The sequence below is a fragment of the Mesoplodon densirostris genome, chromosome 2, assembly GCF_025265405.1.
Source record: "Mesoplodon densirostris isolate mMesDen1 chromosome 2, mMesDen1 primary haplotype, whole genome shotgun sequence".
Lineage (NCBI taxonomy): Eukaryota > Metazoa > Chordata > Mammalia > Artiodactyla > Ziphiidae > Mesoplodon > Mesoplodon densirostris.
Window position 1 is genome coordinate 72,113,834 of NC_082662.1, and position 15,716 is coordinate 72,129,549.

The following is a 15,716-nucleotide window of genomic DNA, read 5'->3' on the forward strand; positions in this document are numbered from 1 at the left end:
AAGTATCAAGAAAAGTTCTGGGTTGTGACAGTACAAAAAGGAACTTGAGGAGAAGGAAAGAAAAAGTAGCACTCCTTATTAAAGGTGCGGGAAAGACGATATGGGAAAATTCCTGAATTCCTCACCAAAGGCCAATTTCAGAGGGCAGCATAGGGAGTACAATATATACTTCCAACAAGAGTAATGGAGGACAGTGGGGAAAAGACTATAATTGAGAAGGTAGGCATAGTTTAAGACTTAAAAAAATAATAATAAGAAGAAACCAGGGGTACAGAGAGGAGTCTTCATACACCCAACAACAGTCCCACAGGTTGTGACCTGAAACTTTAACATCTAAACAACCACCCAACCTGGAGAGGAAAAGAAAGGAAAGAGGCAGGGGAGGCAGGAGAAGGTGATGGGAGAAAACACAGAGACCCCAGGCCATATAATCATCAGCAAAGTGATTGTGTGATGTCTCTTTTCTCAGTTGAGTTAGATATGACCCACTGGTTCTAATGGAAATCAATTTAAATCTATTTTCTTAATCCAAAAGTTAAACTAAATGGATTAGTGGTTACACTTGACAGGATTACGTGTTATAGCACATTTTATATATTTATATATTTCAAATGAACAAAAAGTTAGTATCACTTATAGAATCGTAAGATAAATTGCTTTGAATGTGAGTTTCCTTTCTACAACTTTAAGGTCTACAAGACATATCTAGAAGATTTACTGCTGTGAAATGAAAACTGTTTAAATAGAATAGAGGGGAAGGGGTGCTTGTGTGGCTGAGGGAGTTTCATATGTTCTTTCAACACTCTTAGGTGACAAATCTCTTATAGGACAACTTTGATGCTATAGGAATTCTGCCATTTTGCTAGCAGATATGTCTCTTGAGTTCATCACTCCATTAGAACTATTAACTCTATTCATATTATTGTTATAAATCTCACAAAGGGAAGGTGCTTCTGAGTATTTAGGTCCACATTCTATCTTATACTGAATATTCAGTTTTTATAAATTTTTCTTGGAGACCGAATTAGCATCCCTGTCCATTTTGTGTCATGTGTATCATCTTCTAGGCCCCAGCTAACTGTGCCAGCTCCTACTGTATTCTGGTGTTCTTTGAATTCTTCCAACATGAGGGGCTTCTATTCTCGAACTTGTAGGGGCTGCCATCTTGAATCACTGTCCTCAAAGTCCAGCCAATCTATTTATTTCTAGTGTATAAATTTAATAATGAGTTTGTGACCACAAAAAGCACTTAGTTTAACCCATTCCACAACTTGGATGGTACTCCTAAGATTAGCCATGTCACATTTAGATGACAGTGGTCACAAAAGAACATGACTGATATGCAGCTTTAGCAGTCAGTAAGAAGTTTTTTGGTTTCTTAATCTTTTTAAAAATTTCCTGAAGGAGAATGGTGTGGGAGTCAAGTAGTGAAGTACTGGATAAACATTTGCTCTGGAATCAGATGGACTTTGACTCAAATAATATTTACTCCAACTGCATCACTTATAATCCAAATATGTGACATATGATCTTCAATTTCCTTACCTACAAGTTAAAATCCAGCTTGCATCAGTTTTGCCTATTGTTTAAAAAGATAACTACAAAAATATAATGCACTATGTTAGAATCATGACAGTAAATAAAGTTAGAAAATTAAAATGATGGCACAGATTGGAAAGGGGACTTAAGTAACAACAAATGCTTTTGATTTCCTGCTACATAGGTTACATACATACATAGTCTATAGTTGATCATAGTGGCTGACTGCTCGTGGCCATAATGAGAGCTTTAAGGACATCCTAGACATATAATAAACAAGGAGAAATTGTGGTAAAATGAGAGATTCTTAAATAAATATTTAGAATCACCATTTATGCTTGACCCTTTAGACATGTTTTAGAACTGTATTTTAACAAATGTTATCAGGTTCTGTGATTTGAATTTCCATAGGACTTCTTTCTGTACATGGCAAAGGCTTTTCAGAATTAAAGCTCTTGTAGACCAGGTAAAAGGAATCTTCCTCCTTTCAATAACCATTATTGTCCTCTATTACCCATAATAATTCATTATTTTTCTATTTGATAGAGGCAAAGGAAGAGTCACATCAGAGCCAGTCTTATTTAAGGCTTCATATCCTTCCCCTAGTCTCCAGCTGTTTGACACAAAGCGTGAAGTTCAATAAACAACAATTTAGAAAAAAAATTCTATGCATCTTTTGCCAAGTTTCCACATTATATCTCAATAACTGACTGTCAAGAAAATGTCAAACAATAAACAGACATCTTCTTCAGAGGTGAAAATTGCCAAGGGTCCTTTTATTCACCTCCTTTAACATAATAAGTCTTGCATAGATTTCTTTCTCTCTCCCACAGAGGAGATTTTGTACTTTGTCCAGGAAGTTTAAGAGAATGATTATTTTCCCATGAAATGAGTCATTAAAAGGCACATAGCCATACTTAACTACATAAATGTCGGCATTAGATTGACTATGATGAGGAATTTGACAGAGTTTTTCTGAAGATTATCTGTAGCCATAGGAAAAGAACATTAACACTGCTAAGTGCATTGTATAGATGAGGAAAACTTAGTTCTTGCTAGTAAAAGAGTGAACGTTCATGTTATTAAATGTATTGTACTTAAACTCCCTCATATATCACACTTTAAATCCCCACTGAAAATTCTGTATGGTCAATACTAAATGTTCACACATTGAAATGAATACTAACACTATTTTCTCTGATTACAATGGAACTCTTTTTCCAAAAGAAATTATATAAACCCATGTTCCCCAATAAAAATTATTGTAGTGGGAATGTAACCATGATAAGTAATATCCTGTATACTTTAAACTGCCTATACTGCCAAATTTTCCAGAATCCCTGGAAATTAAAATAAGTACATTTTCCTATGTATATATTGGATTTTGGCCCAAGATAACAATCATTTACTTCATTTATATTCTTTCATATCCTGTGACCTTGATTTCAGCATGGATCTCTCACTCAACTTTCTACTCTGTTTAGCCATGCTCTAAATTTGAAGCATAAATTTTTAGGTTATAATCAAGAATAGGAGTTAAACAATAGTTCTTACTTGGAGAGAGTAAAATGGGAACAGGGACTCTGGGTTACATACTACTTTATTTTTTCATTTAAAAAAAATTGAAGTATAAATATCATGGAGTAAAGCCCCATGAGTCATCACAAAATGAAAAAACTCAGGAGACTACCATCAAGGTCAAGAAATACAATGTGACTTGTATTAAAGAAGATATCTCTTGGCCCTCCCCAACCACTGTCTCAGTTCTCTGCACTAAAGGTAACCAATATAATTCGGTAATGTCAAGGAATAGTTTTGAACCTTATATAAATACAATTATATGGCTTGTGTGTGTGTTTTGGGTTTTTTTGTTTGTTTGTTTGCTTTTTTGTGGTACATGGGCCTCTCACTGCTGTGGCCTCTCCTGTTGCGGAGCACAGGCTCCAGACGCACAGGCTCAGCAGCCATGGCTCATGGGGCCAGCCGCTCCACAGCATGTGGTATCTTCCCGGACCGGGGCACGAACCCGTGTCCCCTGCATCGCCAGGTGGACTCTCAACCACTGCGCCACCAGGGAAGCCCGTGTGTGTGTTTTAAGACAATTTTTTTGAGTAGTTTTAGGTGCATAGTAAAACTGAAAGGAAGGTACAGATATTTCCCATATACATCCTGAACTTACATATGAATAGCCTTCTCCAACATCCTCCACTAGAGTGGTACATGTGTGACAAATAATGAACCTATATCAACATATCATCATCACCTGGAGTCCATAGTTTACAGTTTACTCTTGATGTATTACACTTTATAAATACAGACAAATTTATAATGACATCCAACCCCTGGCAACTACAGATCTTTTTACCTTCTCAGTTTTGCCTTTTCCAGCATATCATGTAATTGAAATCATACATTATGTAACCTTTTCAGATTGACTTTTTCACTTAGTAATATGCATTTAAGTTTTCTTCATGTTTTTCCATGGCTTAATAGCTCATTTCTTTTGAGTGCTGAATAATTTTCCATTGTCTGGATGTAACACAGTTTATTTTTCATTCATGTAGTAATATGCATTTAAGTTTTCTTCATGTTTTTCCATGGCTTAATAGCTCATTTCTTTTGAGTGCTGAATAATTTTCCATTGTCTGGATGTAACACAGTTTATTTTTCATTCACGTACTGAAGGGCATCTTTGTTGTTCCAAGTTTAGGCAATTATGAATAAAGCTTCTATAAACATCCAGGTGCAGGTTTTCATGTAGACATAAGTTTTCAGCTTCTTTGGGTAAATACCAAAGAGTGTGATTGCTAGATCATTTGGTAAGAGTGTGTTTAGTTTTTTAAGAAATCAGAAACTGCCTTCCAAAGTGGTTGTACCAGTTTGCATTTCCCCCAGCAATGTAAGAGAGTTCCTATTGCCCCACATCTTCACCAGCATTTGATGTTGTCATTGTTCCAGATTTTGGCCATGCTAATATGTATGCAGTCGTGTCTCAGTGTTGTTTTAATTTGCATTTCCCTGATGACATATCATATGGGACATCTTTTCAAATGCATTTTTCCTATCTGTAGATCTTCCTTGTTGAGATGTCTGTTAAGATCTTTGGCTCATTTCTTAACTAGATTTTCTCATAATTAAGTTATTTGTATTTTTTGGATAAGTCTTTTAGCAGATGTGTCTTTTGCAATATTTTATTCTAGTCTGTGTCTTGTCTTCTTATTCTCTTGACATTGTATTTTGTAAAGCATAGTTTTTAATTTTAATGAAGTTCAGCTTATCAAGTTTGTTCTCTCATGGACTGTGCCTTTACTGTTATATCTAAAAAGTCATAGCCACAGTCAAGGTCATCTAGGTTTTCTTTTATGTTATTATATTCTAGGAGTTTTAAAGTTGTGCCTTTTACATTTAGGTCTATGATCTATTTTGAAGTACTTTTGGTGAAGAGTGTAAAGTCTGTGTCTAGATTCATTTTTTTTTTTGCATGTGGATTACAGTTGTTCCCAAATAATTTGTTGAGAATCTCATCTTTGTTCCATTGTATTGCCTTTGCTCCTTTGTCAAAGATCTGATAACTAAATGAATATAGATCTATTTCTGAGCTTTCTATTCAGTTACATTGATCTATTTTTTTCCTCAATACCACACTGTCTTGATTACTGTAGCTTCATAGTAAGTCTTAAAGTTGAGTAGTGTAAATCCTCCAACTTTGTTCTTCTCCTTCTCTGTTGTGTTGACTATTCTGGTTCTTTTGCCTCTCCAAATAAATTTTAGTATCAGTTTGTCTGTATTCACAAATTAACTTGTTAGGATTATTATTAGTATTTTATTGAATCAATAAATCAATTTGGGAAGAAATTACATTTTGACAATATTGTCTTTCTATCCATGAACATGAAATATTCCTCCAGTTATTTAGTTCTTTGATTTCATTCATCAGAGTTTTGTAGTTTTCCTCATATAGACCTTGTACATATTTTGTTAGATTTATACCCAAGTACAGTATTTCATTTTTGGGGGGTGATAATGTAAATGTTGTTTTATTTTAAATTTCAAATTCTGCGTGTTTATTGCTAGTATATAGAAAAGCAATTTGAGTTTTCTATGTTAACCTTGTATCCTGCAATCTTTCTACAATCACTTATTAGTCCCAGGAGATTTTTTTGGTAATACTTTCAGATTTCCTGCATAGATGATTATTTCATGTATATTAAAAAGGCAGTTTTACTTCTTCTTTCCCAATCTGTACACCTTTTATTTCTTTTTCATGTCTTATTACATTAGCTAGAATTTCCAGCACAATGTTGAAAAGGAATGGTGAGAGGTGACACCCTTGTCTTGTTCCTGATTTTAGTGGGAAAGCTTCAAGTTTCTTACCATTAAGTATGATGTTAGCTATAGGTTTTTTGTAGATATTCATTATCAACTTAAGGAAGTTCCCCTCTATTCCAAGTTTATTGCGAATTTTTATTATGAATGGGTGCTTTTTCTTCACCTATTGATAATATAGTTTTTCTTTATAGCCTATTGATGATGATGGATTACATTAATTGATTTTCAAATGTTAAATGATTCTTGCTTACCTGGGAAAAATCTCACTTCGTCATCATGTAAAATTTTCTTCATACATTTTTGGATTTGATTTGCTACTATTTTGTTGAGGATTTTTGCATCAATATTCATATTCATAAGAGATATTGGTCTAAAGTTTCTTTTCTTGTAATGTCTTTGTGTGAGTTTGGTATTAGGTCATGCTGGCCTCACATAATGAATTAGGAAGTCCTATAAAGGTAGTAAATGTGTCCTTCTTTCTCTATAAGGGACTCTAGAGAACTGATATAATTTCTTCTTTAAATGTTTTGTAGACTTTACCAGTGAACCTGTCTGGGCCTGGTCTTTTCTGTTTTGGAAGGTTGTCAGTTATTGATTCAATTCCTTTAACAGATATAGTCCTATTCATATCATCTGTTTCTTCCAGTGTGAGTTTGGGCAAATTGTGTCTTTTAGTAATTGGTCCATTTCATCTAGGTCATCAAATTTTGTGAGCATAGAGTTTTTCTTAGTATGTCCATATTAACCTTTTAATTTCCATGGGATCTGTAGTGATTTTCTCTGATTTCCAGTGTTAGTAGTCTTTGTCCTCTATCTTTTCTTCTTAGTTAACTTGACTAGAGAATTATAGATTCTATTGATCTTTTCAAAGACCCAGGTTTTGGTTTCACTGTTTTGTTTTTTTTTTCCTTATTGGTTTCCTATTTTCAATTTCATTGATTTCTGCTCTACTTATTATTTCCTTTCTTCTGCTTCTTTTGGATTTAATGTGCTTTTCTTTTTCTAGTTTCATGTGATTTAGATTATTTATTTTAGATCTTTCTTCTTTTCTAATATATGTGATTTTTGCTATAAATTTCCCTTTAAGCACTGTTTTTTTTGCTACATCCCACGAATTTCAACAAGTTGTATTTTCATTTTAATTTAGCTCAAAATATCTTTTGATTTCTCTACACATAGAAGTAAAATAATCTTTGTAAAATATGAAAATTTAATCCTATAATTGCCCGCTTTTAAACTCTTCAGTGGCTTCTCATTGCTCCAAAGATAAAGTCCAAAATCCTTATCATGGCTTGCAAGACATATGGTATGATCTCTTCCAAAAACTCCTTATTGAAGTTCTTTACACAAAATATACTATGGTTGTAATAGTACATAACATAAACCCAACTAGAGATCATCACTTTTCTTGATTTATTCATCCACCTGACAAATATGGAATGCTAACCACATTAGAATATGGTAGTTCCATATGTATTTTCTCACTTAATCTTCACAAAATTATTGGAAATATGTTCTATTCTTACATTTTTACATATGGTAAAGAGTGAGGCTCAGAGATACTAAGAAATTCATTTAAAGTCAAACAACTATGAAATAATGGAAGTAGAAATAAAATTTGCAAATTGTTCTTCAAAACTCATTCTCCCATTTTTCCAAAGACCACTAAAATTGTAGTAGAATGAAAAATGATAAAGCAAGCAGATTGAATAGGATCAGAATTTTTGAACATTCTGGCCTTCCCTTCAGATTACCTTGCCCACAACAAACTATACCTTTCTTAAGCAATTCAAGCAGAGATTACGCAACTAGGAAATCTACATTTGGTATTAAAATTTTGCCATGTTACATACATATATTTGACAATGATTTACTCTCAGTGGGCATTCTGCATTCTTACATAATATTATTATCAACATTGCACATACACTAGAGCATATAGGTCCATACTCTTAGATAATCAATCAGAACCAGGGTTCTCTATCTCTAATAGGCCTCATTATTCCCATTATTGGACAATAGAAGAATTTTAGCTGGGCACGTAACTGGTCACCTGGGAATACATTCTCCAGCCTCACTTGTAAGTTGTGTGGCCATCTCACTAAATTCTCACTCATGGTATATGAGCAGAACTAATCTGTACACCTTCCATATGACCTGTTTAAAAGTAAATTGATTGCCCGGGATTTATTTCCCCTTCTTCCCATAAATCAGCATATGGATACTGCAGCAATCTAAATTTAACCATGAAGACAAAATCAATACCCTAGGGGATCATACAGAAATATAGAATTAGCCTAGGCCACTAAATAGACCAGGCAATACTTGAAAGGGAAATAAACTTATATATTTTTTACTTTGTTAAATAAAGTAGCTTAACTTTTACCTTAACATATTTCCCAAAAGTCAAATTCAGGCCTATCTCATTATGTTTCAAGGAATCTCTATCATGTTTAATACATTTGTTCACAAACTGTTTTGTTTAAATCATACTTCCCTAACCATACATTTTTAATATGTTCTTCACATAGTAGTACTCAATATATATTTGTTGATATATTTGTTTTCATGTTTATGAAATTAACATAGAAAAGAGTTTATCACCTAGTTAAATTCTCTAAGGACTCACAGTCTGAATAAATAGTTGAACATTAAACTGCTGGTTAGCAATGTCTAGAGCCTTGATGACACTTTGGTCTTTCTTCCTCCCTGTTTTACAAAAGACAGACTTATTGTCTCATTTTTTCAATTCTTTGATTTATGATGATTAATTCATCATTTAAAAATGCATGACTAAGTAATAAAATTCAATGACAGATTTCAGATCTGCAATTCTAGTAAAAATTTTAGTATGTAGGACTTCTCTTGTATTGGAGAGTCTGTGATAGTTTAAATTTTCTTAGGTAATTGTCAATTACAGAATCATGCTGACTTTTCAAAGTATTTCTTAATAAATTATTTAATATACATATCAAAACATAATCATTAAATAAGCACTAATCCAATAGAAATATGAGGCTTCTATGTAATTTTATATTTTCCAGTAGCTACATTAAAAATAAGTTAAAGAAATAATAGTAATGATAATAATATATTTACTTAACCCAATACATTCAAAAGATTATTATTTAAGCTTGTAATCAATATAAAAAATATTAAGGAAAATTTTAGGTTTTTTTCCTATAAAGTGTTTAAAATATGGTGTCTATTTAACACTTATAGTACATCTCAATGTGTATCTTTTTTTTTTCGTTTTTTGCAGTACGTGAGCCTCTCACTGCTGTGGCCTCTCCCGTTGCAGAGCACAGGCTCCGGACACGCAGGCTCAGAGACCATGGCTCATGGGCCCAGCCACTCCATGGCATGTGGGGTCCTCCTGGATTGGGGCATGAACCCGTGTCCCCTGCATTGGCAGGTGGACTCTCAACCACTGTGCCACCGGGGAAACCTGTACATCTCAATTTGGACTAAATTTTTATCAAAAATATTAATGTGTATACAGAGTTCATAAAATTTACACATGAACAATTAGATTAACAAGCTCAAATGATTCCAAACATATTTTAAAATATTTTAGTTTTAAAATTAAAATAAATAGAAAATAGGACTTCCCTGGTGGCACAGTGGTTGAGAGTCCGCCTGCAAATGCAGGTGACATGGGTTTGTGGACCGGTCCGGGAGGATCCCACATGCCATGGGGCGGCTGGGCCCATGAGCCATGGCCACTGAGCCTGCCCGTCTGGAGCCTGTGCTCCACAATGGGAGAGGCCACAACAGTGAGAGACCTGCGTACCGCAAAAAAATAAATAAATAAAAGTATAAAATTAAATAAAAAATCTAGTTCCTTAGTTCCACTAGCCTCTTTTCAAGTACTCAATAGTCACATGTGGCTAGAAACTATTATGTTGTATAGTGTGGAATTTTTTGTTGACCATTTTCATGGAGATTGAAAATGTTCATAACTTATTGATAAGAAAGTGCTCATATTGTTTAAAATGTATTTTGATATCACAGTTCAGGTATCTTGTGCGAGCATTACTACATAGGAAATATTTCAAAAAATAAGCAAGGACTTTTATTCATTCCTACTTGTTATTATTTAGCCTTACTTAAGGCTTTGGTCACTAAGATCCAACCACTATAGCCTGAAGATATTGATGGATTTCTAAGAATATTAAACTTGCTCTTAACTTGTCAAATTCTGATTAGATAGGTTTTGTATTTTTGCAAGGTCTATGGGTAGAGGATAGAAATTTCAATACTTCTCTTAATTTTTTCATTTATCTAATGTAATACAGTGGAAGATCATATATATAAGAAATTTCCAGAAGAGCAGTAAGATAAAATTATAGCCAATGGAACTGTTGCTTCAGCAGAGATAGAATAATAGGGATCAGATTTACCTTCATGCCTGAACTAACTAAAAAAAATGGACATAATATATTAAGAAGAAACGAAACAAAACAAAATACTGAAGATACCAGCTATCAGGCAACAAAGGACAGTAATCCACAAGAGATGGGAAACAAATGAGGTGAGCTTTATGAGTGCCCAGCTTTCTGGATGGAGAGAGTTTCCTGTCTGTGGCTCAGGAGGGGGACCTAGGGAACTAAATACTTTCTCTGAGATGAAGAAAATTGTTATTCAGGGAGGGCAAGGAGCTATCCAGAGTAGGGTACCAGAGAGGAAATAACTCTTCAGAGAAAGAAGAACTTCAGAGACAGCAGAAGAAATCCCTCATGTCTTAAGCTTTGTATACTGGTCAGCATATCTGTGAGAGGAAAAATACTCCAAACACTGAATAAACAATGGAAAGGTTTAGAGTGAACAATCTTCTGAATTTTCACAGTATTTGAGATGGCTGGTTATAACAGGCAGAATGGAAAACTTCTTAATTGACAAAGGAACATTATGCAGAATAATCAGAATGGTTTTGCCTCAATAGTGGGACAAATTATACCTAGACTAAATGCTGCTCTGTCTTTGTATAACAAAGATTAAAAGCAAGCCCTGAAGGATCAAAAGTTTCTAAACAATTTAAATGCATTGCAAAAGAAAGTTCAAAATGTTTGTAGGACGTCAAAAACAGCCAGTACTCAACAAGGTGAAATTCTCAAAGTCTGGTAACACATACAACATTTCCAGGCATGAAAAGAAGCAAGAAAATACAACACTTACTGAAGAGATAAATCAGTAGATGGAAACCCAAACACAGGTATTAAAATTAGCAGAAAAGGGCATTAAAGCAGTTATGATACTTGCATTCCATATGTTCAGAAAGCTACCTGGAGACACAGATGATATAAAAGAGACCCAAGTTGAAATTTTAGAGTTGAAAACTACAGTGTCTGAAATAAAAATAATATTACCTAGCAGTTACATAGCACCTGTCTTGTGACAAATACTTTACATAACAGCAGATTAGACATTGCAGAAGAAATAAAGAGAACTTGAAAACATAGCAACAGAAACTATTTATAATAAAATATACAGAGAAAAAGGAATGAAAGAATGAAAAAGTACTAGTGAGTTTTGAGATAACTTTAAATGTTGGAATATATGTGTAATTATATTTCATAAATGAGAGTGGGTGGGTCAGAAAATTATTTGAAGAAGAATGCCTGAATTTTTCCAAATTTGATGAACACTATAAATCACATATTAAAGAAGCTCAATAAACCCTAGCACATTAAGGTTCAGAATAATTAAAATTCCAATACCAAAGAGAAAGTCATAAAAATAGCCAGAGAAAAAGATACATTTTGTACAAAGGAACAAAAATAACAATGACAGATTTCTCTTCAGAAAATGTTAACCCAAAGATAGTAGAGTAGCCTCTTTATAGTACTGAACAAAAATTACTGTTACTCTACATTTTGATACCCAGCAATAATATCTTTCAAAAACTAAAGCAAAATTAAGAGTTTTTATACATACAAAGTCTGAAATAATTTATCACCAGCAGACCAACACTACAAGAAATTCTAAAGGAAGACCATCAGGAAGGTGGAAGAGGATATCATGGAGGTACCTGAACTGACAAAACATTAGAATGATAACTATAAAGATAATCATAAAAATTTTTATTAGCATTTATAATATCTTTAAATAATTATTGGTTATTTAAAGCAAAAATAATTACAATGTATTATGTGCTTTTTAACATATGAAAAATTAAACTGCATAACAATAATAACAAAATTCGGGAGGGAGAAATAGAAGTATACTATCATAGAGCTCTTATACTATATATTAAATTTTATAATAGAATTTGAAAGTATATTATGACAGGTTTAAGTTGTAAACCCACTGAAATACCACAAGAAAGAGTTATGGCTTATAAACCAGCATAGGAGATAAAAGGGATTCATAAAAATACTCAATCAAAAAGAAGGTATACAAAAAGGAAAAAAGGAAAAAAGGAAAAAAATAACAGATAATTAGTAAAAAAGAAGAGCAATGTGGTAGATTTAAACTCAACCATATCAATAATTATATTAAGGAAACTGGTCTAAACAGCTCCAATTAAAAGACAGATTTTAAGACTGGATTAAAAAAACAAGATTTTTTAAAAACCCACTTTAAATAAAATGAACTATACTTCAGAGGAAATGAGTTGGGCTTCCCTTTATGAGAAAAAAATAATATTACCTAAGAGTTACATAGCATTTGTCTTATGCCAAATATAGTATATATTAATGTTTATGATATTCTTATGAGGTAGACACAGTCATTATGCCCTCCCCCGTCTTTATGTTTAGATTAGGAAACTGAGGAATAGAGAAATGAGCCAAATTCTTAGACTGTACAACACTGGCCCGGTATGGTCAACCAGTGGGAAGACTGGGGCATAGTGATGTAAAGATTATTTATAATGGGAGTGTGGCATGGACAGAGAGACAAGGCTCTTTCAACTGCTTCTGTAAGTAAGAATAATTGAAGGGTAGGACAAAAATCCGAATAGAAGTTTTAGAAAACTTTCTCTATGTAATTCTGAGCAATCATTCCTCCTTCTCCCCAGAGTAGCTTGTAAATATCTATACATTTCCACAAGGGTTCTAGCATCAGAGTGGAGTGTCTTCGAATGTACAACAGACAACAGTTCTGCCATATGGGACACCTGTTAATATGCGTTACACAAATACGCTCTGAAAATACATTATATGGATCACTGTGTTGTCTAAAACAGTGGTATGTAAAGTGTGGTCTACAAACTAGTGTCAGTTATCAATATTTTTTAAACAAGTCAATAATGATGTCAGTCCAAAATTTGAAAGTAATTTATTTTTACAGTGTTGTACAAAGTATTGATCTTGCAACAAATTGGAAAAACAAAAGAAACTAAAACAAAGAAACAAACACCTGATTCTTTCCATCAGAGAGTTTGAAAAGCTTTGATACTTGTCTCTAGTGCCCCCTAGGTAATCTTGGTCATCTTTTCTCGTAGAAGATTCTTCACTGTTGATCCAATCTCTAGATGATACTTTAAGTATCAATTCTTCAGGATTTAGGGTTTTTGTGTTTTTTTTAGATAGTTATAAGAGTGGAAGAACTGGGACTCATAGCTACAATTTTCTTTTAGTTTTATCAAGCATCCTTTTCTTTCCCATGACATCTATATATTTCAGGTCGGTGAAGGGACAGGCATGAAAAAATAAGCCAGGTTCAAGTAAAGATTCATATTATATCTACAAGGACTTTTTTCTTACTCCACAAGACCATGCTTCTGAATCTAGACCTCACTGTCACACGCCATTTTTATTTATGAGGACCATTTTGAGGATGGAGGACATTCAGTTAAGGCTTAAGAGATCAACCAAGATAGTGATGAGCTATTTGCATTAGTTTCCTATTATTATTAATTTTTAAACATCTTTATTGGAGTATAATTGCTCCACAATGGTGTGCTAATCTCTGCTTTCTAACAAAGTGAATCAGCTATACATATAAATACATCAAGATGTCTCCTCCCTCTTGTATCTCCCTCCCACCTTCCATATCCCACCCCTCTAGGTGGTCACAAAGCACTGAGCTGATCTCCCTGTTATATGTGGTGGCTTCCCACTAGCTATCTATTTTACATTTGGTAGTGTATATATGTCCATGCCACTCTCTCACTTTGTCCCAGCTTACCCTTCCCCCTCCCCATGTCCTCAAGTCCATTCTCTACCTCTGACTTTTTATTCCTGTCCTGCCACTGTGTTCTTCAGAATCATATATATATATATATATATATGTGTGTATATATATATATATATATATATATATATATTAGGTTCTATATATATGTTAGCATACGGTATTTGTTTTACTCTTTCTGACTTACTTCACTCTGTATGACAGACTCTAGGTTCATCCACCTCACTACAAATAACTCAATTTCATTTCTTTTTATGGTTAAGTAATGTTCCATTGCATATGTGTGCTACATCTTCTCTATCCATTCAGCTGATAATGGACACTTATGTTGCTTCCATGTCCTGGCTATTATAAATAGAGCAGCAGTGAATATTGTGGTATATGCCTCTTTTTGAATTATGGTTTTCTCAGGGTATATGCCCAGTAGTGGGAATGCTGGGTTCTATGGTAGTTCTATTTTTAATTTTTTAAGGAACCTCCATACTGTTCTCCATAATGGCTGTATCAATTTACATTTCCCACCAACAGTGCAGGAGGGTTCCCTTTTCTCCACACCCTCTCCAGCATTTATTGTTTGTAGATTTGTTTATTATGGCCATTATGACTGGTGTGAGGTGATACCTTATTGTAGTTTTGATTTGCATTTTTCTAATATTAGTGAAGTTAAACATTCTTTCACGTGTTTGTTGGCAATCTGTATATCGTCTTTGGAGAAATGTTTCTTTATGTCTTCTGCCCATTTTTGGACTGGGTTTGTTTTTTTTTTTTCGTTTTGATATTGAGCTGCATTAGCTGCTTGTAAATTTTGGAGATTAATCCTTTGTCAGTTGCTTCATTTGCAAATATTTTCTCCCATTCTGAGGGTTGTCTTTGATCTTGTTTATGGTTTCCTTTGTTGTGCAAAAGCTTTTAAGTTTCATTAGGTCCCATTTTTTAATTTTTGCTTTTATTTCCATTTCTCTAGGAGGTGGGTCAAAAAGAATCTTGCTGTGATTTATGTCATGGAGTGTTCTGCCTATGTTTTCCTCTAAGAGGTTTAAAGTGTCTGGTCATATATTGAGGTCTTTAGTCCATTTTGAGTTAATTATTTTGTATGTGTTAGGGAGTGTTCTAATTTCATTCTTTTACATGTAGCTGTCCAGTTTTCCCAGCAACACTTATAGAAGAGGCTCTCTTTTCTCCATTGTATACTCTTGTCCTCTTTATCAAAGATAAGGTAACCATATGTGTGTGGGTTTATCTCTGGGTTTTCTATCCTGTTCCATTGATCTATAGTTCTGTTTTTGTGCCAGTACCATACTGTCTTGATTTCTAGAGCTTTGTAGTATAGTCTGAAGTCTGGGAACCTGATTCCTCCAGCTCCGTTTTTCTTTCTCAAGATTATTTTGGCTATTCATGGTCTTCTGTGTTTCCATAAAAATTGTGAAATTTTTTGTTCTAGTTCTATAAAAAAAATGCCATTAGTAATTTAATAGGGATTGCATTGAATTCATAGATTGCTTTGGGTAGTATACTCATTTTCACAGTTGATTCTTCCAATCCAAGGTTATGGTATATCTCTCCATCTGTTTGTATCCTCTTTAATTTCTTTCATCAATGTCTTACAGTTTTCTTCATATAGAATTTTTATCCCCTTAGGTAAGTTTATTCCTAGGTATTTTATTCTTTTTGTTGCAATGGTAAATGGTAGTGTTTCCTTAATTTCTCTT

The 15,716-nt window shown here is 33.6% G+C and overlaps 1 pseudogene; it reads right to left on the reverse strand.

Annotated features, from left to right (window-relative positions):
* Positions 1–692: 692 nt before the first annotated feature.
* Positions 693–1,164, reverse strand: LOC132503190 (ubiquitin-conjugating enzyme E2 variant 1-like; annotated as a pseudogene).
* Positions 1,165–15,716: the final 14,552 nt, after the last annotated feature.